General features: G+C 43.6%; 1 protein-coding gene across 1 annotated transcript in view; it reads left to right on the forward strand.

Annotated features, from left to right (window-relative positions):
• The window catches only part of CHN2 (chimerin 2), a 166,711-nt gene that overhangs the window by 126,134 nt on the left and 25,276 nt on the right, over positions 1–15,301 (forward strand). The gene's annotated exons all lie outside the window — the stretch shown is intronic.

Here is a 15,301-nt window from a genome sequence, read left to right on the forward strand (position 1 = left end):
TGGTATTTTTCTGATCTGCCAGAATCACCACTGTTCTTCCTCACCTGTAGCCTAAACTTCCCATGACATTGGCCCATGGGAAACCATGGAGCTAATCTCCTTGTCCCTGAGTGATCTCCTTATCCCTTCTGATCTCGTTTGGTGCTTAACACTGCTGTGGTTTTTGACAAGTGATGCCTCCCCCTCATCACTTCCCTTTGCACACAGTGTGCCAAAATCTGGTACCTAGCCCTTACTGGCTGGGGGTAGAGACCTGGAACTGAGATGGTTCTTAACTCTTCCCCTTATGAGTAAACAGGTATGTTTTTCATACTGTTGAGACCATCATTGATTGGACTGTTGGGGCAAACAGCTAGAGAAAAAGCTATAATTGCTTTTTAGTGGCTTTGTTGTTAGTTGAGAGCAACTACTTGTTCATTTCCAGGAGCTGGTTCTTTGTAGCAGGGACTCCCTGGGACAGATGCTCCTCCTTGCCTCTGCCCCACAGAGTCCATGTAGCTGAGGCGATAGAGAGGTGCAGGGCTTTATCTCACCAGCGTTCAGTGCATCATGTGGATAGAGGCAGCAGTGTGGCAGTCAGTGGCAAAGTCAAGCTCTAGACTTGGAAGCTAATCTGGGTGATGTGATGAAGCAACCTGTAAGTCTATAGGGGATTACTGCTGCTCCTTCAAGTGCTGGTGTCTGCTTGGCGTGTGTTACTAGAGCCTGCAGCTGGGGTTATTACTACACCCTCCCCTGCTCTTTGGCATTTATAAGTGGTAGTATCTAGTAAGGACATTTTATTTTTTTAACCTGCATCTACCTGTGGATTGCAGTGGTTTCCTTTAGAAGCATTCCTTGCCACCACGGTCTGTCCCATTGCTGCTACAAGCTGCTTGTTCCTAAAAACCAAGCTAGGAACCGTTGCTAGAGCAGCAGCCTCTTCAGTGGTTTGAGCATTGCGGAGCAAGTGGTGCATATCTTGTAAGGCACGTTTTGCCTGTTAACTTGCAAACAAATTCAGGATGCTGAAGTTTGGCCTGTAAAGCTTGAGGTGATTTGTGAACTGTTGCCTGATAACCTTTTTCTTTGTAACATTTTGTCACTGCTGAAGTTAATGAAGAAGATGAGTAAGAAAGCAAAAAGCCCCCTTATCCTATACATCAGGAAAGTCTCCAGGTCTGGTGCCTTGCGCGTGCCATGCAGCACTGAAAGCTGTGAAATTGGGGAGCGAAGGAAATGCGGAGCACAAGGGAAATGGAAGCAGGTGGCTTGTGTTCCATGCTGATCTTGTACTTCTGTTAAATTACTAAGAATGCATGTTGGCAAGTTGCAAAAAATTGCTATGAATTAAAATTAAACAAGGGCCACATGTAATCATGATGATGCTGATAGAAGATGGCAGGACATTTAATGAAATCTCCCTGTATTAGAGCGAGAGTAAACCAACTTGTTAAACTGCTAAAAGAAAATAGATGGTTTTAAAATGAAGTGAAAATGCATTTAAGTGATAAATTAACTTACTTTGTCTGAATGGGCAATTCAGTGCTCAGCCTATTTTTCAAAATGTAGAGCTGACAAGCTGTTATTTTTAATGCTGCAATGAAAAAAAGAAAAAGAAGAAAGTTTTGTCTAATTTGGGAATGAACTTGATGTAAATGGAGGCAATTAATGCAGTGTGAAAATGTGCCACCAAAAAGACATGTATAGAACTATAGGTTTCTTTCACTGCAATTTAATCTGATTTATTTGTTTTCTTGTGCTTTGGCAAATCTTTGACTAGTTTGTGTCAACATGAGGCTTAAAATGCTGCATTGTCTACTCCTGACTGAATAAATCCTTCATTAATGCCTTCTATATTAAGTGTGTCTGTCCCCTCCACTGGGGCCGAAGTGTGATACTTTACAAACAGCTGAGGGTCTTTCTAAGGCATTCCTTCACGGGTGCTTCTTGTCAACAGGCCTTTACAAGGGCATGGCTGCAGTGGGGTTCCTTCTTCCTGGGCTGGCTAGATTAAGTCTGTCTTTCTGTTGGAGTCTCAAGAGAGAAAAATTGAAAGCAGAAGAAGGCTGTGATCCAGGTCAGCCTGCTCAGACATGAGCCTTTTGTTACTGCGTTCTTCAACCAAAACGCTTCTCTGCTTGGAATTAATAAAGTATTAGAGACATGCCTTTTGTTTTAGTAGCAGAAAAGGTGTTCTCAGTGGGACTGAGGCTGTCACTGCAGACTAGAAGAGCACTGAGGAACAACAGATTAACAGAAAAAAATGAATGAAAAGCCCCTGTGTCTCTGTATTGAGCTGATGCAGGGGAATAGAACTTTGCTCGGGTAGAGGATCACCTGTGAAACTAACATTTTGTGAAAGGACTGTAGCGGAGGGTTATAACAGTAAAGGGCAATTTCTGCACTTGTGTTCTTACTTTGTTGTGAGTTGTGATAAAACACTCAACGTCTCATGGCTGAGCACTGAGGAAGCAGGATTAAAGGCAGAAAAATATTTAAATTAGATTGACTGAAACTGTTCCAAGTGGATTTACTGCTTTATTAGCTGTTTTTAACGAAATGTTTCAAGCTGCAAACAGAAAACTGCTTTTTAAAATATTTCAAACTTAAATGTTTCCACAGTTTGAAAAAAAAAAAAGGGAATTTGGGTCTTGGTTAGAACTTCCCTGTGTAAAGTTCCTGGTCTGATGAGTCACGTGTTCTGTAACAAAACACGTTTCCTTGAAAAATCCCCCTCCAAGTTCAAGTGTACTGACTGACTGATAGGCTGTTCTACTCTTCAGATTAGCAAAGTAAAAAACGATGATACTTTATAAAGCAAAGAGTCCTCCCTCTTGTTTTATCATAACCTCTGGTCTAACTCTGTGGTGTGCTGAATGCTTTCAGGTATGAATTAGTGGAAGACGTGCAGTGCATTGTTGGTTCAAGCCCTTCTAGTGTACGCTGATGCTGCCGTCAGCATTGCTGAGACAGTAAAACTCAGAGCACATTTGGTTGGAGCTGTTACATCTCTTGTCTCATCAGCATCATGGTTTTCTGTGCTCCTATCCCCTGGCCACAGCTGTGCAAACCCATGGGTTTGCTCCAGTGGTCTCCCAGAGAGAGGTGGTTTCTACAGCTGCGCCCAAGGGGATAATCTGAACCTTACTCTGTGTGGTTACATGCAGGAAGAAGGAGGCTCAGCTTGGTTCTTTGAGCTAAACCACAGACAGTGACATTTCCCACGGATGCTGATCTGTGCTTAGGAGTAAAACCGTCCTTAATCTGAGCCTGGCTCAGCCATAGGGGCTGGGGCAGGAGCTGCGGTGTGGTGCTGTAGGGTAGCAGGTCCCAGCCCCAGCTCGGGCTGAGTGCGGGAGTGCATCTCTGCTCTTCCCAGTCACTCAAGGAAAGAAGAAATCGCTTCCTTTTTTTCCTTAAAGGAAAACAAACAAACAAATAAAACCAAAACAAAACAAAAACCCACACAACCAAAGCCACCTTGAAGGAGTTTTTTGTTCTTTGTGGAATGGTTTCATCTTCACACGGCACCATTCCTGCATATCTAGTACTGTAAGTAACATAAAGAGGGTGATAGCAGCTACGTGGCCACTTTGATGAGTGTCTTCAGTGAGACATGTTGAAAAGCAAAATTCTCTGCTCTGCAGAAAAACTTTGGTACAGATGGTGCCAAGTACCATGCATACACAGAGGCCAAATTCCTCTGTCCCAAGCAGTGATCAAGTAATATACTCAAGATAAAACATAAATTCAGATAAACACTAGCTGCAGAAAATACTTTAGCTGGACAAGATCGCTGTATACACAGTCCATTGAAGGTATTTGTAGTTCCCCAGAGAATTCACTGTGGGGCACCACAGTGGTTGCTGTCCTTTGTTGACCAGAAGGGAAGAATTGAGAGTGGTTTTATAGATCTGGCAATGAATTCAAGGCAGAAAAGTGACTGCAAAGCCAACTACTTCCAGAACTCAAACTTTGTGTTGTTTAGTTCCATTGACTGAAGTGGGGCTATGAGTTATGGATGAACTGTTTTACCTACAAAATGTCTTAGCAGGATTGGTGCAACTCCTTGTGCTTCCTGTTTCCCCAACCATTTCTGATTAACTCCTCATCACAAATGAAACAAAATAAATAAGCTTTAGATCATGTTAACTGCAGTTGAACTACAGGCCTGGATAGCGGTAGGGTACAGTATCAGTCTTGCTTTGAGAATACTTTATACGTGCTGCTGCTGATAGGGCAGTGTCTGTTCAGCTTGTCTTGAGAGCTGTTAAAGAATATAAATATTAGGGTGGTGGAAACAACATTCTCAAAAGCAATGCCGTGTATTCTGTGAAACACAAACTTTCTTCTTTCCGTGGGCAGAGCCAACTGCAGTTTGAGTTTGTACTGGTGATAGCCCCATAGGCCCTGTGAATTAAATCCCAAGGGGCATAGTGATGTCATTTGCTCAGTTCTTTTTTAATCTCCTTTTTGTGCTGAGAACAGCCATCTGTCCCCCTCCAAACAATGATGGAAGCAGCTGTGCATGGTGTGCCAGCAGGAACAAAAGCCGCTGCTTCAGACCAGAGGCCAGCGGGCTGCAGGTCATAGGGAGTTATAAGGATATCAGGGTCAAATGACACCTGTACAGGAAAATAAAACATGGATTATGCAGCCTTTATGTGTTCATTCACTAGCAGAGAAGTGGCGTCAGTCTTTGAGTTTCTCTCTACTGGCCATGGGAATGCATGTGTGTTTTCAAGGCTAGCACACTGCTACTTACCCACAGTGTAATAGAGTAACAAAACCAGCTTCAAGCAGCAGGCAAAGCAAACATGACACAAAACAGTGCTTTCGAAGGGAAAATAAAACAACTTGGATTCATTCTGGTACTTTATACAAGTTCAAAGAGTGTGATCTCAAGTGCATATCCTATAACACGCTCTTGTAAAAGCGCAGTGAACCATGCTTTTCATGTGCAGCCTGCAGCACACGGTAGTTCCCTAGCTCCTCTGTGGGAAAAGGGAAGCTGAGTGCGGCTCAGAAGCCACATCCAGGAGAAGTTGGTTAAGCTCTGAGCTGCTTTTTCTGCATGGTAATTTGGAGGCGGGTACATACTCCACAGGATGAAATTGCTCATTCCTGCAGGTAGCTTTCTACTTTTCAACAAGTGGTACTAGTCCTGTCCCAGCTATTCTTTTTCTGTGCTGGGTCCATAAGGAGAACAGAAGCTGATAGAAACCTTTCTAAGGGGAAACATAAAATATGGGGTAAAGTTCACACATGTAATGAAATAGGTAATGATCATAGTCGAGTACAGACCCTCCTATCTTTTCTTTAACACCACACCACTTTTGTCTGCATGGATTCCTGCTCTGTTTCTAAGCAAACGTGCATTTTGGAGCCATTAGTCAGAGATGTACCAGGGGTCATATTTCTTTTGGGATGAGAATCCTGGATTTGACCCTGTCTCTCATGGACAGGGTGACATTCCTTGAAGCTTGATGGGACAGAAGCACATGCTTCATAAGTGGGTAAGCTGTAAACACTGCATGCTCCCACCTCAGGGGAACACATTCTGGGATGCAAAGGCATTCATGGATATACAGCTTAGCTCAGACAGGCCATAAGACAGCCATGGCTGGCTCAGCACCAAAGCCAGTGATCCCTTCCATTCCACAGTTCCACTTACGCACATGGAAAATGGTTCCCTATTGCCCTCTCTTTTTTTTTTTTTTTTGCCATGCAGTTCATAAAGGATACTGAAATAGAAGTTCTCAGACATAAAGTACAGTATTTTTAGTAAAGTACAATGACTCCTGCTTGTTAAAAAGTATTCTTTCAAACTGAAAACTTGTGTTCTTGTTTGCTAATTGCATACTTTGTGTCCTAAATGGCATGAATAATTCCTTTCACCACTGATTGTCTACCTAGTTTGTGTGTTTTTACAGGAAGAAGTCACAAGATGCTGCAGTAAAAAGGGACAGAAATATTACTGATGATGGAAAACACATGCCTACATTTCTAGGTCCTTTATTGTGCATTTTACGAAAGTGTCCTGCCTGCGGAGCAGCAGTGTAACTCAGTCACACTGTTTATAGGTTTGAAAAGCTTTAGAGCTCTTCCACACCACACAGAAACTGCCAAAATCCTGTTTGCTGCTTGATGCCTGCTTGATGCTTTGCATGCTTGATGCTTGATTGCACTGTCCTCCCTTCCAATTGCTTATTATTCCCATGTCCCTGTGAGTGCTAAATGAACAGAGCACCACGCCATTGAAACTCGGCTCCTGAACAGTTACTGTCCAGGAACAATTGTATAGATTTCCATTGTACTTTAGACAAGATGATCACTGGTTCATGAATTGCTGGTTCGAAAATTATTTGTTCTCTTTCACTTACATAAATGTCTTCTTTAACGCACATTAAATTCCCTTGTTTTAAGCTCTCTTGAGCTGGAGCAAAACTTAGGGCACTGCTGTTGGTTCCCAAGACTTCCACAGCATACTTTACATTCTGGCAGTTTTCTTGGTTTTGCTTTACAGCCCCCCCCAGAGATCAGCTGGCTCTGCTGAGTGGTTAGTGGCTCTAAACATAAATCCCATTGCTCTCTGAGTCTGTGGTTTCTGGGAAACTTTCCTGAAGCCTGTTTTGCTCCATGTTTTGTCACAATCCGAGGAGGGGAGGATTTTTGCTTCCCTGTACGAACAGAAACTCTGACTGTGGTCTGTAAGATTCAGCCTGGAGCATATGCTGCAAGGTTGAATTGGTCTCACTTTTACAGAATTTTACTCCCACCAGCACAGGGTATCAGAACTCGAAGTGAGAAAAAAAAAGAAATTTATGTGGTTTATTTTTTGTATGGTATTTATATTTGTTGTGTTAAGTTTTAGTGTGTACAGAGCAGATAGCTGGTTACTGTATTGCTCTGGGGTAATACCTGCCTGTAGGGTGTAGTAGTGATTGAGGCAGAGAAATCAGAATTATCCCGAATATGAGGATGTAGGTGTTTGTGTACAGTGCTCTGTGTGTGTGTGTTGAGGTGTGTAATGAGGCATACAGTCAAACATGCAGGCCTTATGCCCACCGGCTATAGCGCTGGGATTTATTATCAAGCTCATTCATTTGATGTCCTGACACGAAACAGACTTAATGCAGTCTCACAAAACGTGGTCCTCAGTTTAACCCTGTGATTGAGCGTGGCGCCCAACCAGCTCCTTCAGTGCACAAGCAGTTATTAATGACAACCCCACAGAGCCAGCTGAAAGGGCCCCAAGGGCAGGACTGCTGCACTTATGGTGCCCCTAGCCCCATTCCCATCCTTTCAAGGGTGCTGCACAGCACTCAGAGGCATCGCCTTTCTTACTGGGGACATTCTTGCCCTCCTCTCTCCTCCCAGACCAGGAAGTAAGTACGTTAACTGCTCCACTTCATTCTGGTAGCTCAGCAGGTTTGGCTCTAGTTCAAGCCCTGCAGTCTCCTTGCAGGGCAATGACAGTTTTGATCAATGGCAAGCTGGCTTTCCTAAACAAAGTGCTGTTTCTTCAGAAAGCAGGAGCTTCATAGCAAAAACATAAAAAGATGAACACATCATGTACATGTACAGCTTACATGGTGCTGGGCCAGCACCCACTGGGGTCGGGATGAAAACTACAATGTTTAGGATACTTTTTTAAATCTCTGTCTCTTGACTAAAAGTCACACATATTGCAGAGAGCATGAGTCACTTCCCTCCTAATTCAGAAAGGCCACTGTATATCCCATCAAGTTCATTACATTGCTAGGCTATTTCCTCTGTGGGTGAAATGTCGAAATACTGGCTACCTATATAGTCAGCATCAGAAATCTGAATTAATTACAAACTGATTCCACTATAGTTATACTTCTTGTGGAAGTTCATCCAATGAGCCCAGATAACCCTATAAAAGTACACGCAGTGTAACAAATTATACAGTAAACCAGGTATTCCATGTTGCCAGAGCATGAGTCTTAGTCAGGTCTGAAGTATGGGAAGTACTGATAACCAAAACAAAATACAATTATTACTCTATAACTACTTATAGGTGTATTTGAAGCTGATGAAATAAATGATCCCTTATTTAATTTATACTGAATACATTATAGAAATAGAAAAGAGTTCGGAGAGACATTAATCTTAGCTAATTTTTAATATCTTAAAGTAATCTATCTGTTTCTACTTGAGTCATCTAATTTCTTTGTAATACCCATAAGAAAGCTGCAAGGAGGCAATGCGTGCTCACCCATTTTAAACTTGATCTGTCATATAAAAGGATGAATCACTGTCTGGAGGTTTCTGTTTTTTCTCCTTTGGTTATAAAAAGAGTCTGGGTTACTGTTTTAGATCAGACATCTGCCATCCATCCATCCATCCATCCATCCATCCATGCATGCATCCATCCATCCATCCTATCCTTAAATGGCTATATTGTTAGAAAAATACTCTGTTTTGTTGCCAGCAAAAGCAACTTCATTGACAGAATAGTGGGATCACTGCTGATTTTTTTACAAATATCAGGATAAAAATTGTGTGAATTTTTGTTTGCCTGCAGACCAGATGTTATTATAGACACACTGTCATTTTGAAGTGTGATAACAATACTCATTCACATGCATTGCAGTCAACTGCCTGTTGTATCCACACAGAGAACAAGAAGTAATTCAGAAGTAAATTCGGTGCAGTTTCCCTGAGAAAGTCCTATTTGCAGATGAAGCGGTTCCTGCCAGCCCTACCGCAGGAGACCTGATGTATCTTTTCTGCTGTGGCAGCCGCAATGGCAGCAGTGTCCAGCTCTGCTCTCATCCGCCCTGCTTAGCGTTCACACACTCGCTCTTTCATCCCTCTGCTGCCATTTGGGTCATGAATATTAAGCACAGAAGAGAGGATCATGAACTTCGCCAGGAAAATGTCATTAATAACCTTGACAAGTATGGAGATGGATTGGGAAGGATAAAAGAGAGAGTGGGAGGAAAGGAAGTCAAGGCAACCAATAGGCTGGACCTGCTGTTACCATGTTAATCTCTACACGGTTATTTGAGGGAATTGCTGAATTAGTTCATACTATACCTAGATCCTTCCCTTAATTCTGGACTGGTTCTTCCTCGATACTGACATTGCGTTTGTAACACAATACATATTTATAATAGTTCATAAAAATAAGAAATCAAAATACCATTTCAGGCATATTAAATATGGTGGTGGAAGTGAAATACACAACATATTAAATGATACAGTTGCCTGACATCACGAGAGGTTTTAGTCCACCCATTATTTTTTAATTGGAGATGATTGTGTCTTTGCATACCACTCAATGTAACCTCCAGTTGTTGTTCCAAAATAGACAATAGTTTATTATATTTTAATACTCTATAAGAGGCTTACAGCAACTACTATTTTTAATAATAGTCTCACCAGTGCATTGCTGATTCTACAGCATTTAACCTTTTGGTTCACTACATTGTTTTGGGAAAAATAATGATGATGCATAGAGAAAAATCTTTTTGAGGAGGATTTAGAATGGGGATCTGAAGTTTAAGGGAGATTATGTTTCCATTTGCTGTAGGTAAATGATATCTTTTATCATCGGGAGAGGGGACCAAATATCAGAAAGAATTACATATAAATGACAGCTGGTCACTGTGAAGCTAATAAACAGTCAATCACATTGGTATAGGAGAGGTTAAAAGTCAAGGTTAAAATTTAATAACTTTATCTTCAGAGCATTTACTGCAGGAGTCCTCCTAAATGGGTGGTTCCTACTCTCTGAAGTGAGTTATCCTCAAAAGATAAGTGTGATTGGTGGTGATGGCTCTCCAGAATAGGAGCTCAGTGTAGATCATCTGCTGCCACAAACACTCATGCATATTTTTGGTAGCTCCTCAGACTCATGACTTGCAGAGTCTGAGGTGGTTATTAAAAAAAGAAAGTTGAAACTCAGTGGAGTAAAAGTCAAAATCATAGTTATGTCTTAATCCATTAAAAAAACCATCTGTTATGTTGTTTTTAATGGCAGTGTACAGTTTACTGAGCACCAGCGCACCTGAAAGGAAGTTTTGTGCTGGGAACAAGAGACTGTTGGGTTTTCAGTGGGCAAGACTAGAGAAGTCCTGATGGAAGCTTCCTGGCGCTGCTCCCCTCTGCAGTCTCTGTTCACCTAATTGATATCAAGAGCCTTCCCGGCAGAGGAAGGGTTTCTTAGGCAAGTGGGTTTTGCAAGGTCAGGTTGGCAAGCGCCACTCTGCAGGCATTGTGCTCTGCTTCATGTACACTGTGTTTTCTGCTTGGAGTTTGTTTCCTCCCACTGTTTCAGCAGCACAGAAGCCTTTTACTGGCAGTGGGAGGCATAGGCTGGAGGCAGTGTGGTATGGCAAAGGCCTTTATCTGACCAGCCTCCACCACCATTTCCCCTCTGTGCCCTGTGTTTTCCTAAGAGACAGCTTCTTCTTTGGCATTGTCTCCTGAGTACGTTGTGGGAAGAGCTCGTGGGAGAAAACTGGGAAAATATTGATAGCTGGGAGATTCCTGCATCGTGTGTCATCTCCATGGTGTGTTTGCATAATCTGTCTGGCAGATTACCGAGTACGCCGTGCCTGCAAGGAAACAGGCCTCTCTTTGACCTATGACTGTATCTATGTGCAGTGTTATGTGTATTTAGTTAGTGAGCAGTCACTGATTTGTCACAATGCCTCATCATGGAGCAAATTCCCTTTTGCTTGTGGTGTTGTCCAAGGAGACATGCACATGCTGCTCCTGTCTGCAACAGTTGTGCCCTTCGGCAGGTAGAGCGGTGAGCCAAGGACATGCCATTGAATACTCCTTCCCTGCCAGCCCTGGGCAGGCACAGCAGTGGCTGCAGGAGAAGAGCCATTGCTCCTCCAGCATCTTTTCCTGCCATGGTGACGCTGGCATGGAGGAGCCGGGTGGCATGCGAAGATCCCCCATGGCTTGCTTCCAGCGAGTTCTCAGTGCTGCCCACACAACTACAACAGAAATCATGCCACATGTACAAAACCGAAAGCTTTTCATACTGCAATTTGTTCTTTCCTACCCCCGAGGCCTTTGTTAGCGAACAAGACGCCAGTCTTTGAGGGGAGAGACAATGGTGTGGTTCAGCTCACTCTGTGAAGGCATGCTGGAAATGGCCCACAGCTGAGTCGCCCTTCTCCCCCCACTTTATTTTTATTATTCTGGTTCAGTGACATTTATTTTGCTGTAAATGCCCAATTTGCTACGCAGTGCATGTGTTTTACAGAGAGACTAGGAAATTAGAATCATACGTTATGCAGAAATCCTTTGGTCTGAAAATGCAGGCAACCAATATTTGCCTTTCAGCCTTCACGAGCTTAGACATTCAGTGACAGCCAGCAATAATATTTTTAGCCACTGGTGTTCTTCTCCTTAGCTGCAGGCTAACTTGCTAACTTGATCAAGAGATGCTGTCCTGGGTTCAGCAGTAGCAGTCATTTTTCTCCTTCTTAGTAGCTGGTGCAGCACTGTGTTTTGACTTTTGGCCTGGGAACAGAGCTGATAACACAAATGTTTTAGTCTGACCAAGGACTTTCTGAGCCTCATGCTCTGCCAGGGAGAAGGGGAAGCTGGGAGGAAGCAGAGACAGGACACCTGACCCAAACTGACCAAAGAGGTATTCCATACCACAGCACGTCATGCCCAGGGTGTAACGGGGAGTTATCCGGAAGGGCTGGGGACTGCAGGGTTGGGCAAGGTATCGGTCAGTGCTCGGTCAGGCGAGGTTGGGGAGTTATCTGTCGGTTGGTGCTGAGGTGTTGTATTCTTTCCCCTTGTTATTTCCTTGATCATTATTATTGTTGGTGTTAGCAGCAGTGGTTTGTGTTATACCTTAGTTACTGGGCTGTTCTTATCTCAACCCGTGGGAGTTGCATTCTTTTCGATTCTCCTCTCCATCCCTCCAGGAGTAAAGGGAGGGCAAGGGGTGGGGGGAGGGGGGTTGCAGGGTGAGACAGCGACTGCGTGATTTATGGCTGACTTTGTTTAAACCATGACAGTTCCTCTTTAAGTGAGTTGACACCACGTGCAGTAAATTTTGTATTCAGAAAAAGAAGATCAATGAAGGAGAGCACTGGGGTTGACCTATGGCATCAGTAAATTGGAACTGGTTGCTGCGGTGAATTTGTCATTGCTGCTGTTTACATCGTATTTAGAGAGGGAAGAGGTTATATATGTGGTCCAGCTCATCTCAGTTTTACAGCAACATTTTAGACACCAAACCTGGTAGGGCATTGTATAGAATCATAGAATGGTTTGGGTTGGAAGGGACCTTAAAGCTCATCCAGTTACAAACCCCTACCACGGGCAGGGACACCTTCCACTAGACCAGGTTGCTCTAAACCCTATCCAGCCTCGCCTTGAACACTGCCAGGGATGGGGCAGCCACAGCTTCTCTGGGCAACCTGTGCCAGTGCCTCAGCATCCAAAACAGGGAAGAAATTTTTCCTAATATCTAATCTCAATCTACCCTCTTCCAGTCTTATGATTAAGCTTCTTAAAAGGAAGCACTCACTGTGGCTTTCTGTATACATCCTGTGTTTGCAAGGGATCCCATTAAACAGCTATCTAAACAGGGCCCAAGCAAGGCGGAAAAAGCAATCTAGGGGATAAATATAATTTCATATATGATAAACAGTAAATACTGATCTGCCTTAGTCATATGAACTGGTTTGGCTGAGTTGTCCTCGTCCAAGTCTATTAAGTTTAATGCTTCTGTGTGAACACTCAGAGTTTCCATTACGTATAGTACTGAACGTCTGATCTCAGGATGACACTGATATTCCAAAAATAGTTTAATAAATAGAAATTCCAAAATGTATCATCATAAGCCTGTAGTTTGAGTATCAAATCTGCCATGTTACATAATATATGTTGGTTATATAATGAGATTTTAATAAGTCTAGTGGCAAAAGTGCAAATATTAGAGCATTATTAGGAAACCAGCCTCTCTCTGAATCTGTTATGCTGGAAGTCAGAGAGAAAGTAGCTTACATATATACAAGGATTTAGATGCTACAGCTTCAGAGATATCTTAACAACTCAGAGCTAGTTTGGAGATTTTGTTCTTGACAACTGTAAATACATTTTAAATGGTACTGGGGAAAGAAATTGGAGTGTGGTAAGAACTTCAAGCTGCTCTAAAGTATCCTTTGTGGTGGACCAAATTGCAGCCTTTGGAGTCAGAAAGATCCCTAAAGCCAGCACTCCTCATCTCTTGATATACACTGAGAGCGAGCTGGGGAGCAATAGTCTTTCTGCTGGAAAGCAGATAAAGCTCCTGAGCTAGCAGAAATCAGGACTCACTAGTGGGAGGACATATGGGAAGAGCAGCAGGGATTTCATCCAGGCAGAGCAATGTTCATACATAACATCACAATCAGTTGTCACAGTGGTCAGGTAACAGTGCCAAGCCCTGCGGAAAGGCCAGGCAGCAAATGCTTGGAGAGCAATGGTGTTGTGTAGAAGTCCTCCCTGCCAGGGAGCAGAAGCTTTGGAGATGGGAGCACATAAAAAGAGCTGCTGTGGGTTACCTGGAAATGAAAGGAATTTAGTGTGCTATACATAGAACTAAGTGCATCGTTTTATAGCCTAGAAGCTGATTTTGAAGGTTGCACAACTTCTTGAAAACCCTAAGTAGGGCACTATATGAAATTGCATGGCCTGATGTTACTGACAGCCAACCATCTGTTCCCACGGGCTTTCAAATCAGGAAAACATCGCTTTTACTAAGAGCAGGCAGTCTATATGGTGGAGTAAGTGAATTAGGTGAACCTTCTGACTTTTCAGCCTGAGGTAAAAAATAGAGTCATGTTCAACTCCGCAAATTAGCATAAGTGAATTAAATACTTTAATTTCATGTATTTTCTGGGTAAGTTGAAGTGGGGCAGACTCTAAAAGGCTGATATGGTCTTTAGTGTCTCTAGTTAAAAGACACAGTTTTTCCCAGAAGCACTGGTAACCCCCTACTTTGCCGCTTTGCCCTGTCGCAGCACCTCGAGCATTAGACACACGTTAGAGAATTAAACCTCAGACTGCTCTGCTGAGGAGGTAACCCCTATCTTCCTCTTATGAGTGGAGAATGGGCATACTCACTAAGGGAGCAGGAGAGGGGAGCTGGCAGGGTGGGGGCACTGAATGTGCTCCCCATGGGATGCTCAGTCTCACCCATCTTCTATGTCCTGGGATGGGGAACTGCCTGCCCATAAAGAAGTGAATCAGGTGACCAGAGTAACACTAAAAGCTGTAGTGCAGACTGGTCAGGGTCCAGATCCCTCCTGTCTCGGGGCTCCAGATCTATAGAGCACATAACCAGAGCAAAGGACAACTGCTCTTGCTACTTTGCAGACCCTGTTCTGCAAACAGGGCTGTGCACATGGGCTTCCTCAATCCATGTGAAGCTCCCCTGCTGCCTTTGCTTGGGCGCTGCACAGGGCTCAGAGGCTTCCTAACCTGCTGGGTTTTCAACTTTCCGTGACAGTGAGCTGGCTGCTTGCTGCCAAGCACACACTGAGAAAATGCTGTAGTTTAAAACATGGCATAAAAGTGCTATTAATGCTTGGAGTGCTGCAGGATTTTTCCCCTTGTACAGGATATGAAAAGTAAAGGGAAAAGAAAAGATTTTTTAGCCCTATAAGATTAAACAGTCATCATGGTTTTAAGGGCTTAATCTGCTGGCATGCAAACTGCTGGCTGATAAGTCTGAGTGTAATTGGATGCAGCATTGGATTCATTTCTGTGGGCTTTCCTGGGGCTTTTTGTTTGTCTCTTCGTTTTTAACACACTGCAGAGTTGAAGTGATCTGTCCCTGGAAATGCCTTTGGGTGTGAAGCTGTAACGTTGTCATCCACCCCCCACCCCCAGTCTGTTTTGGCAGCACCTAGCTGGAGACCACTGCTCGGGGAGGGGAGGTGGGGAGGAAAGTTGCTCAGTGTATGAATTTGGTCTATTGTTCAAGGCACACATCTGCCTTAAGAAATCACACGGCACAGGCCGTTACTTATTCAGATGCAGAAGCTCCTTCCGTCCCACAAGACAGCCCATTCAAGTCACATGCCAGAGGTCTCAGCAGAATGGGCTGCAGCTGCTTCAAATCTGCTGTCTAACATCAGAAGCAGTTGGACAAACTGTGCTGTACTGACTACAGTCAGGCTCCCCGGCGCCGAGGAAGACAGGGAAAAGATTTGGGATCCCAGCGCAATGTTCTCAGAGGATCTGTGGCTGGAAAATGAGAAAAACTGTGCTGTTGTTCACAAGTCGAAGCGAGCAAGGAAGCGCCAAGAGCTTCTGGCTGTAG

Source organism: Lathamus discolor, chromosome 2 (assembly GCF_037157495.1).
Source record: "Lathamus discolor isolate bLatDis1 chromosome 2, bLatDis1.hap1, whole genome shotgun sequence".
NCBI lineage: Eukaryota > Metazoa > Chordata > Aves > Psittaciformes > Psittacidae > Lathamus > Lathamus discolor.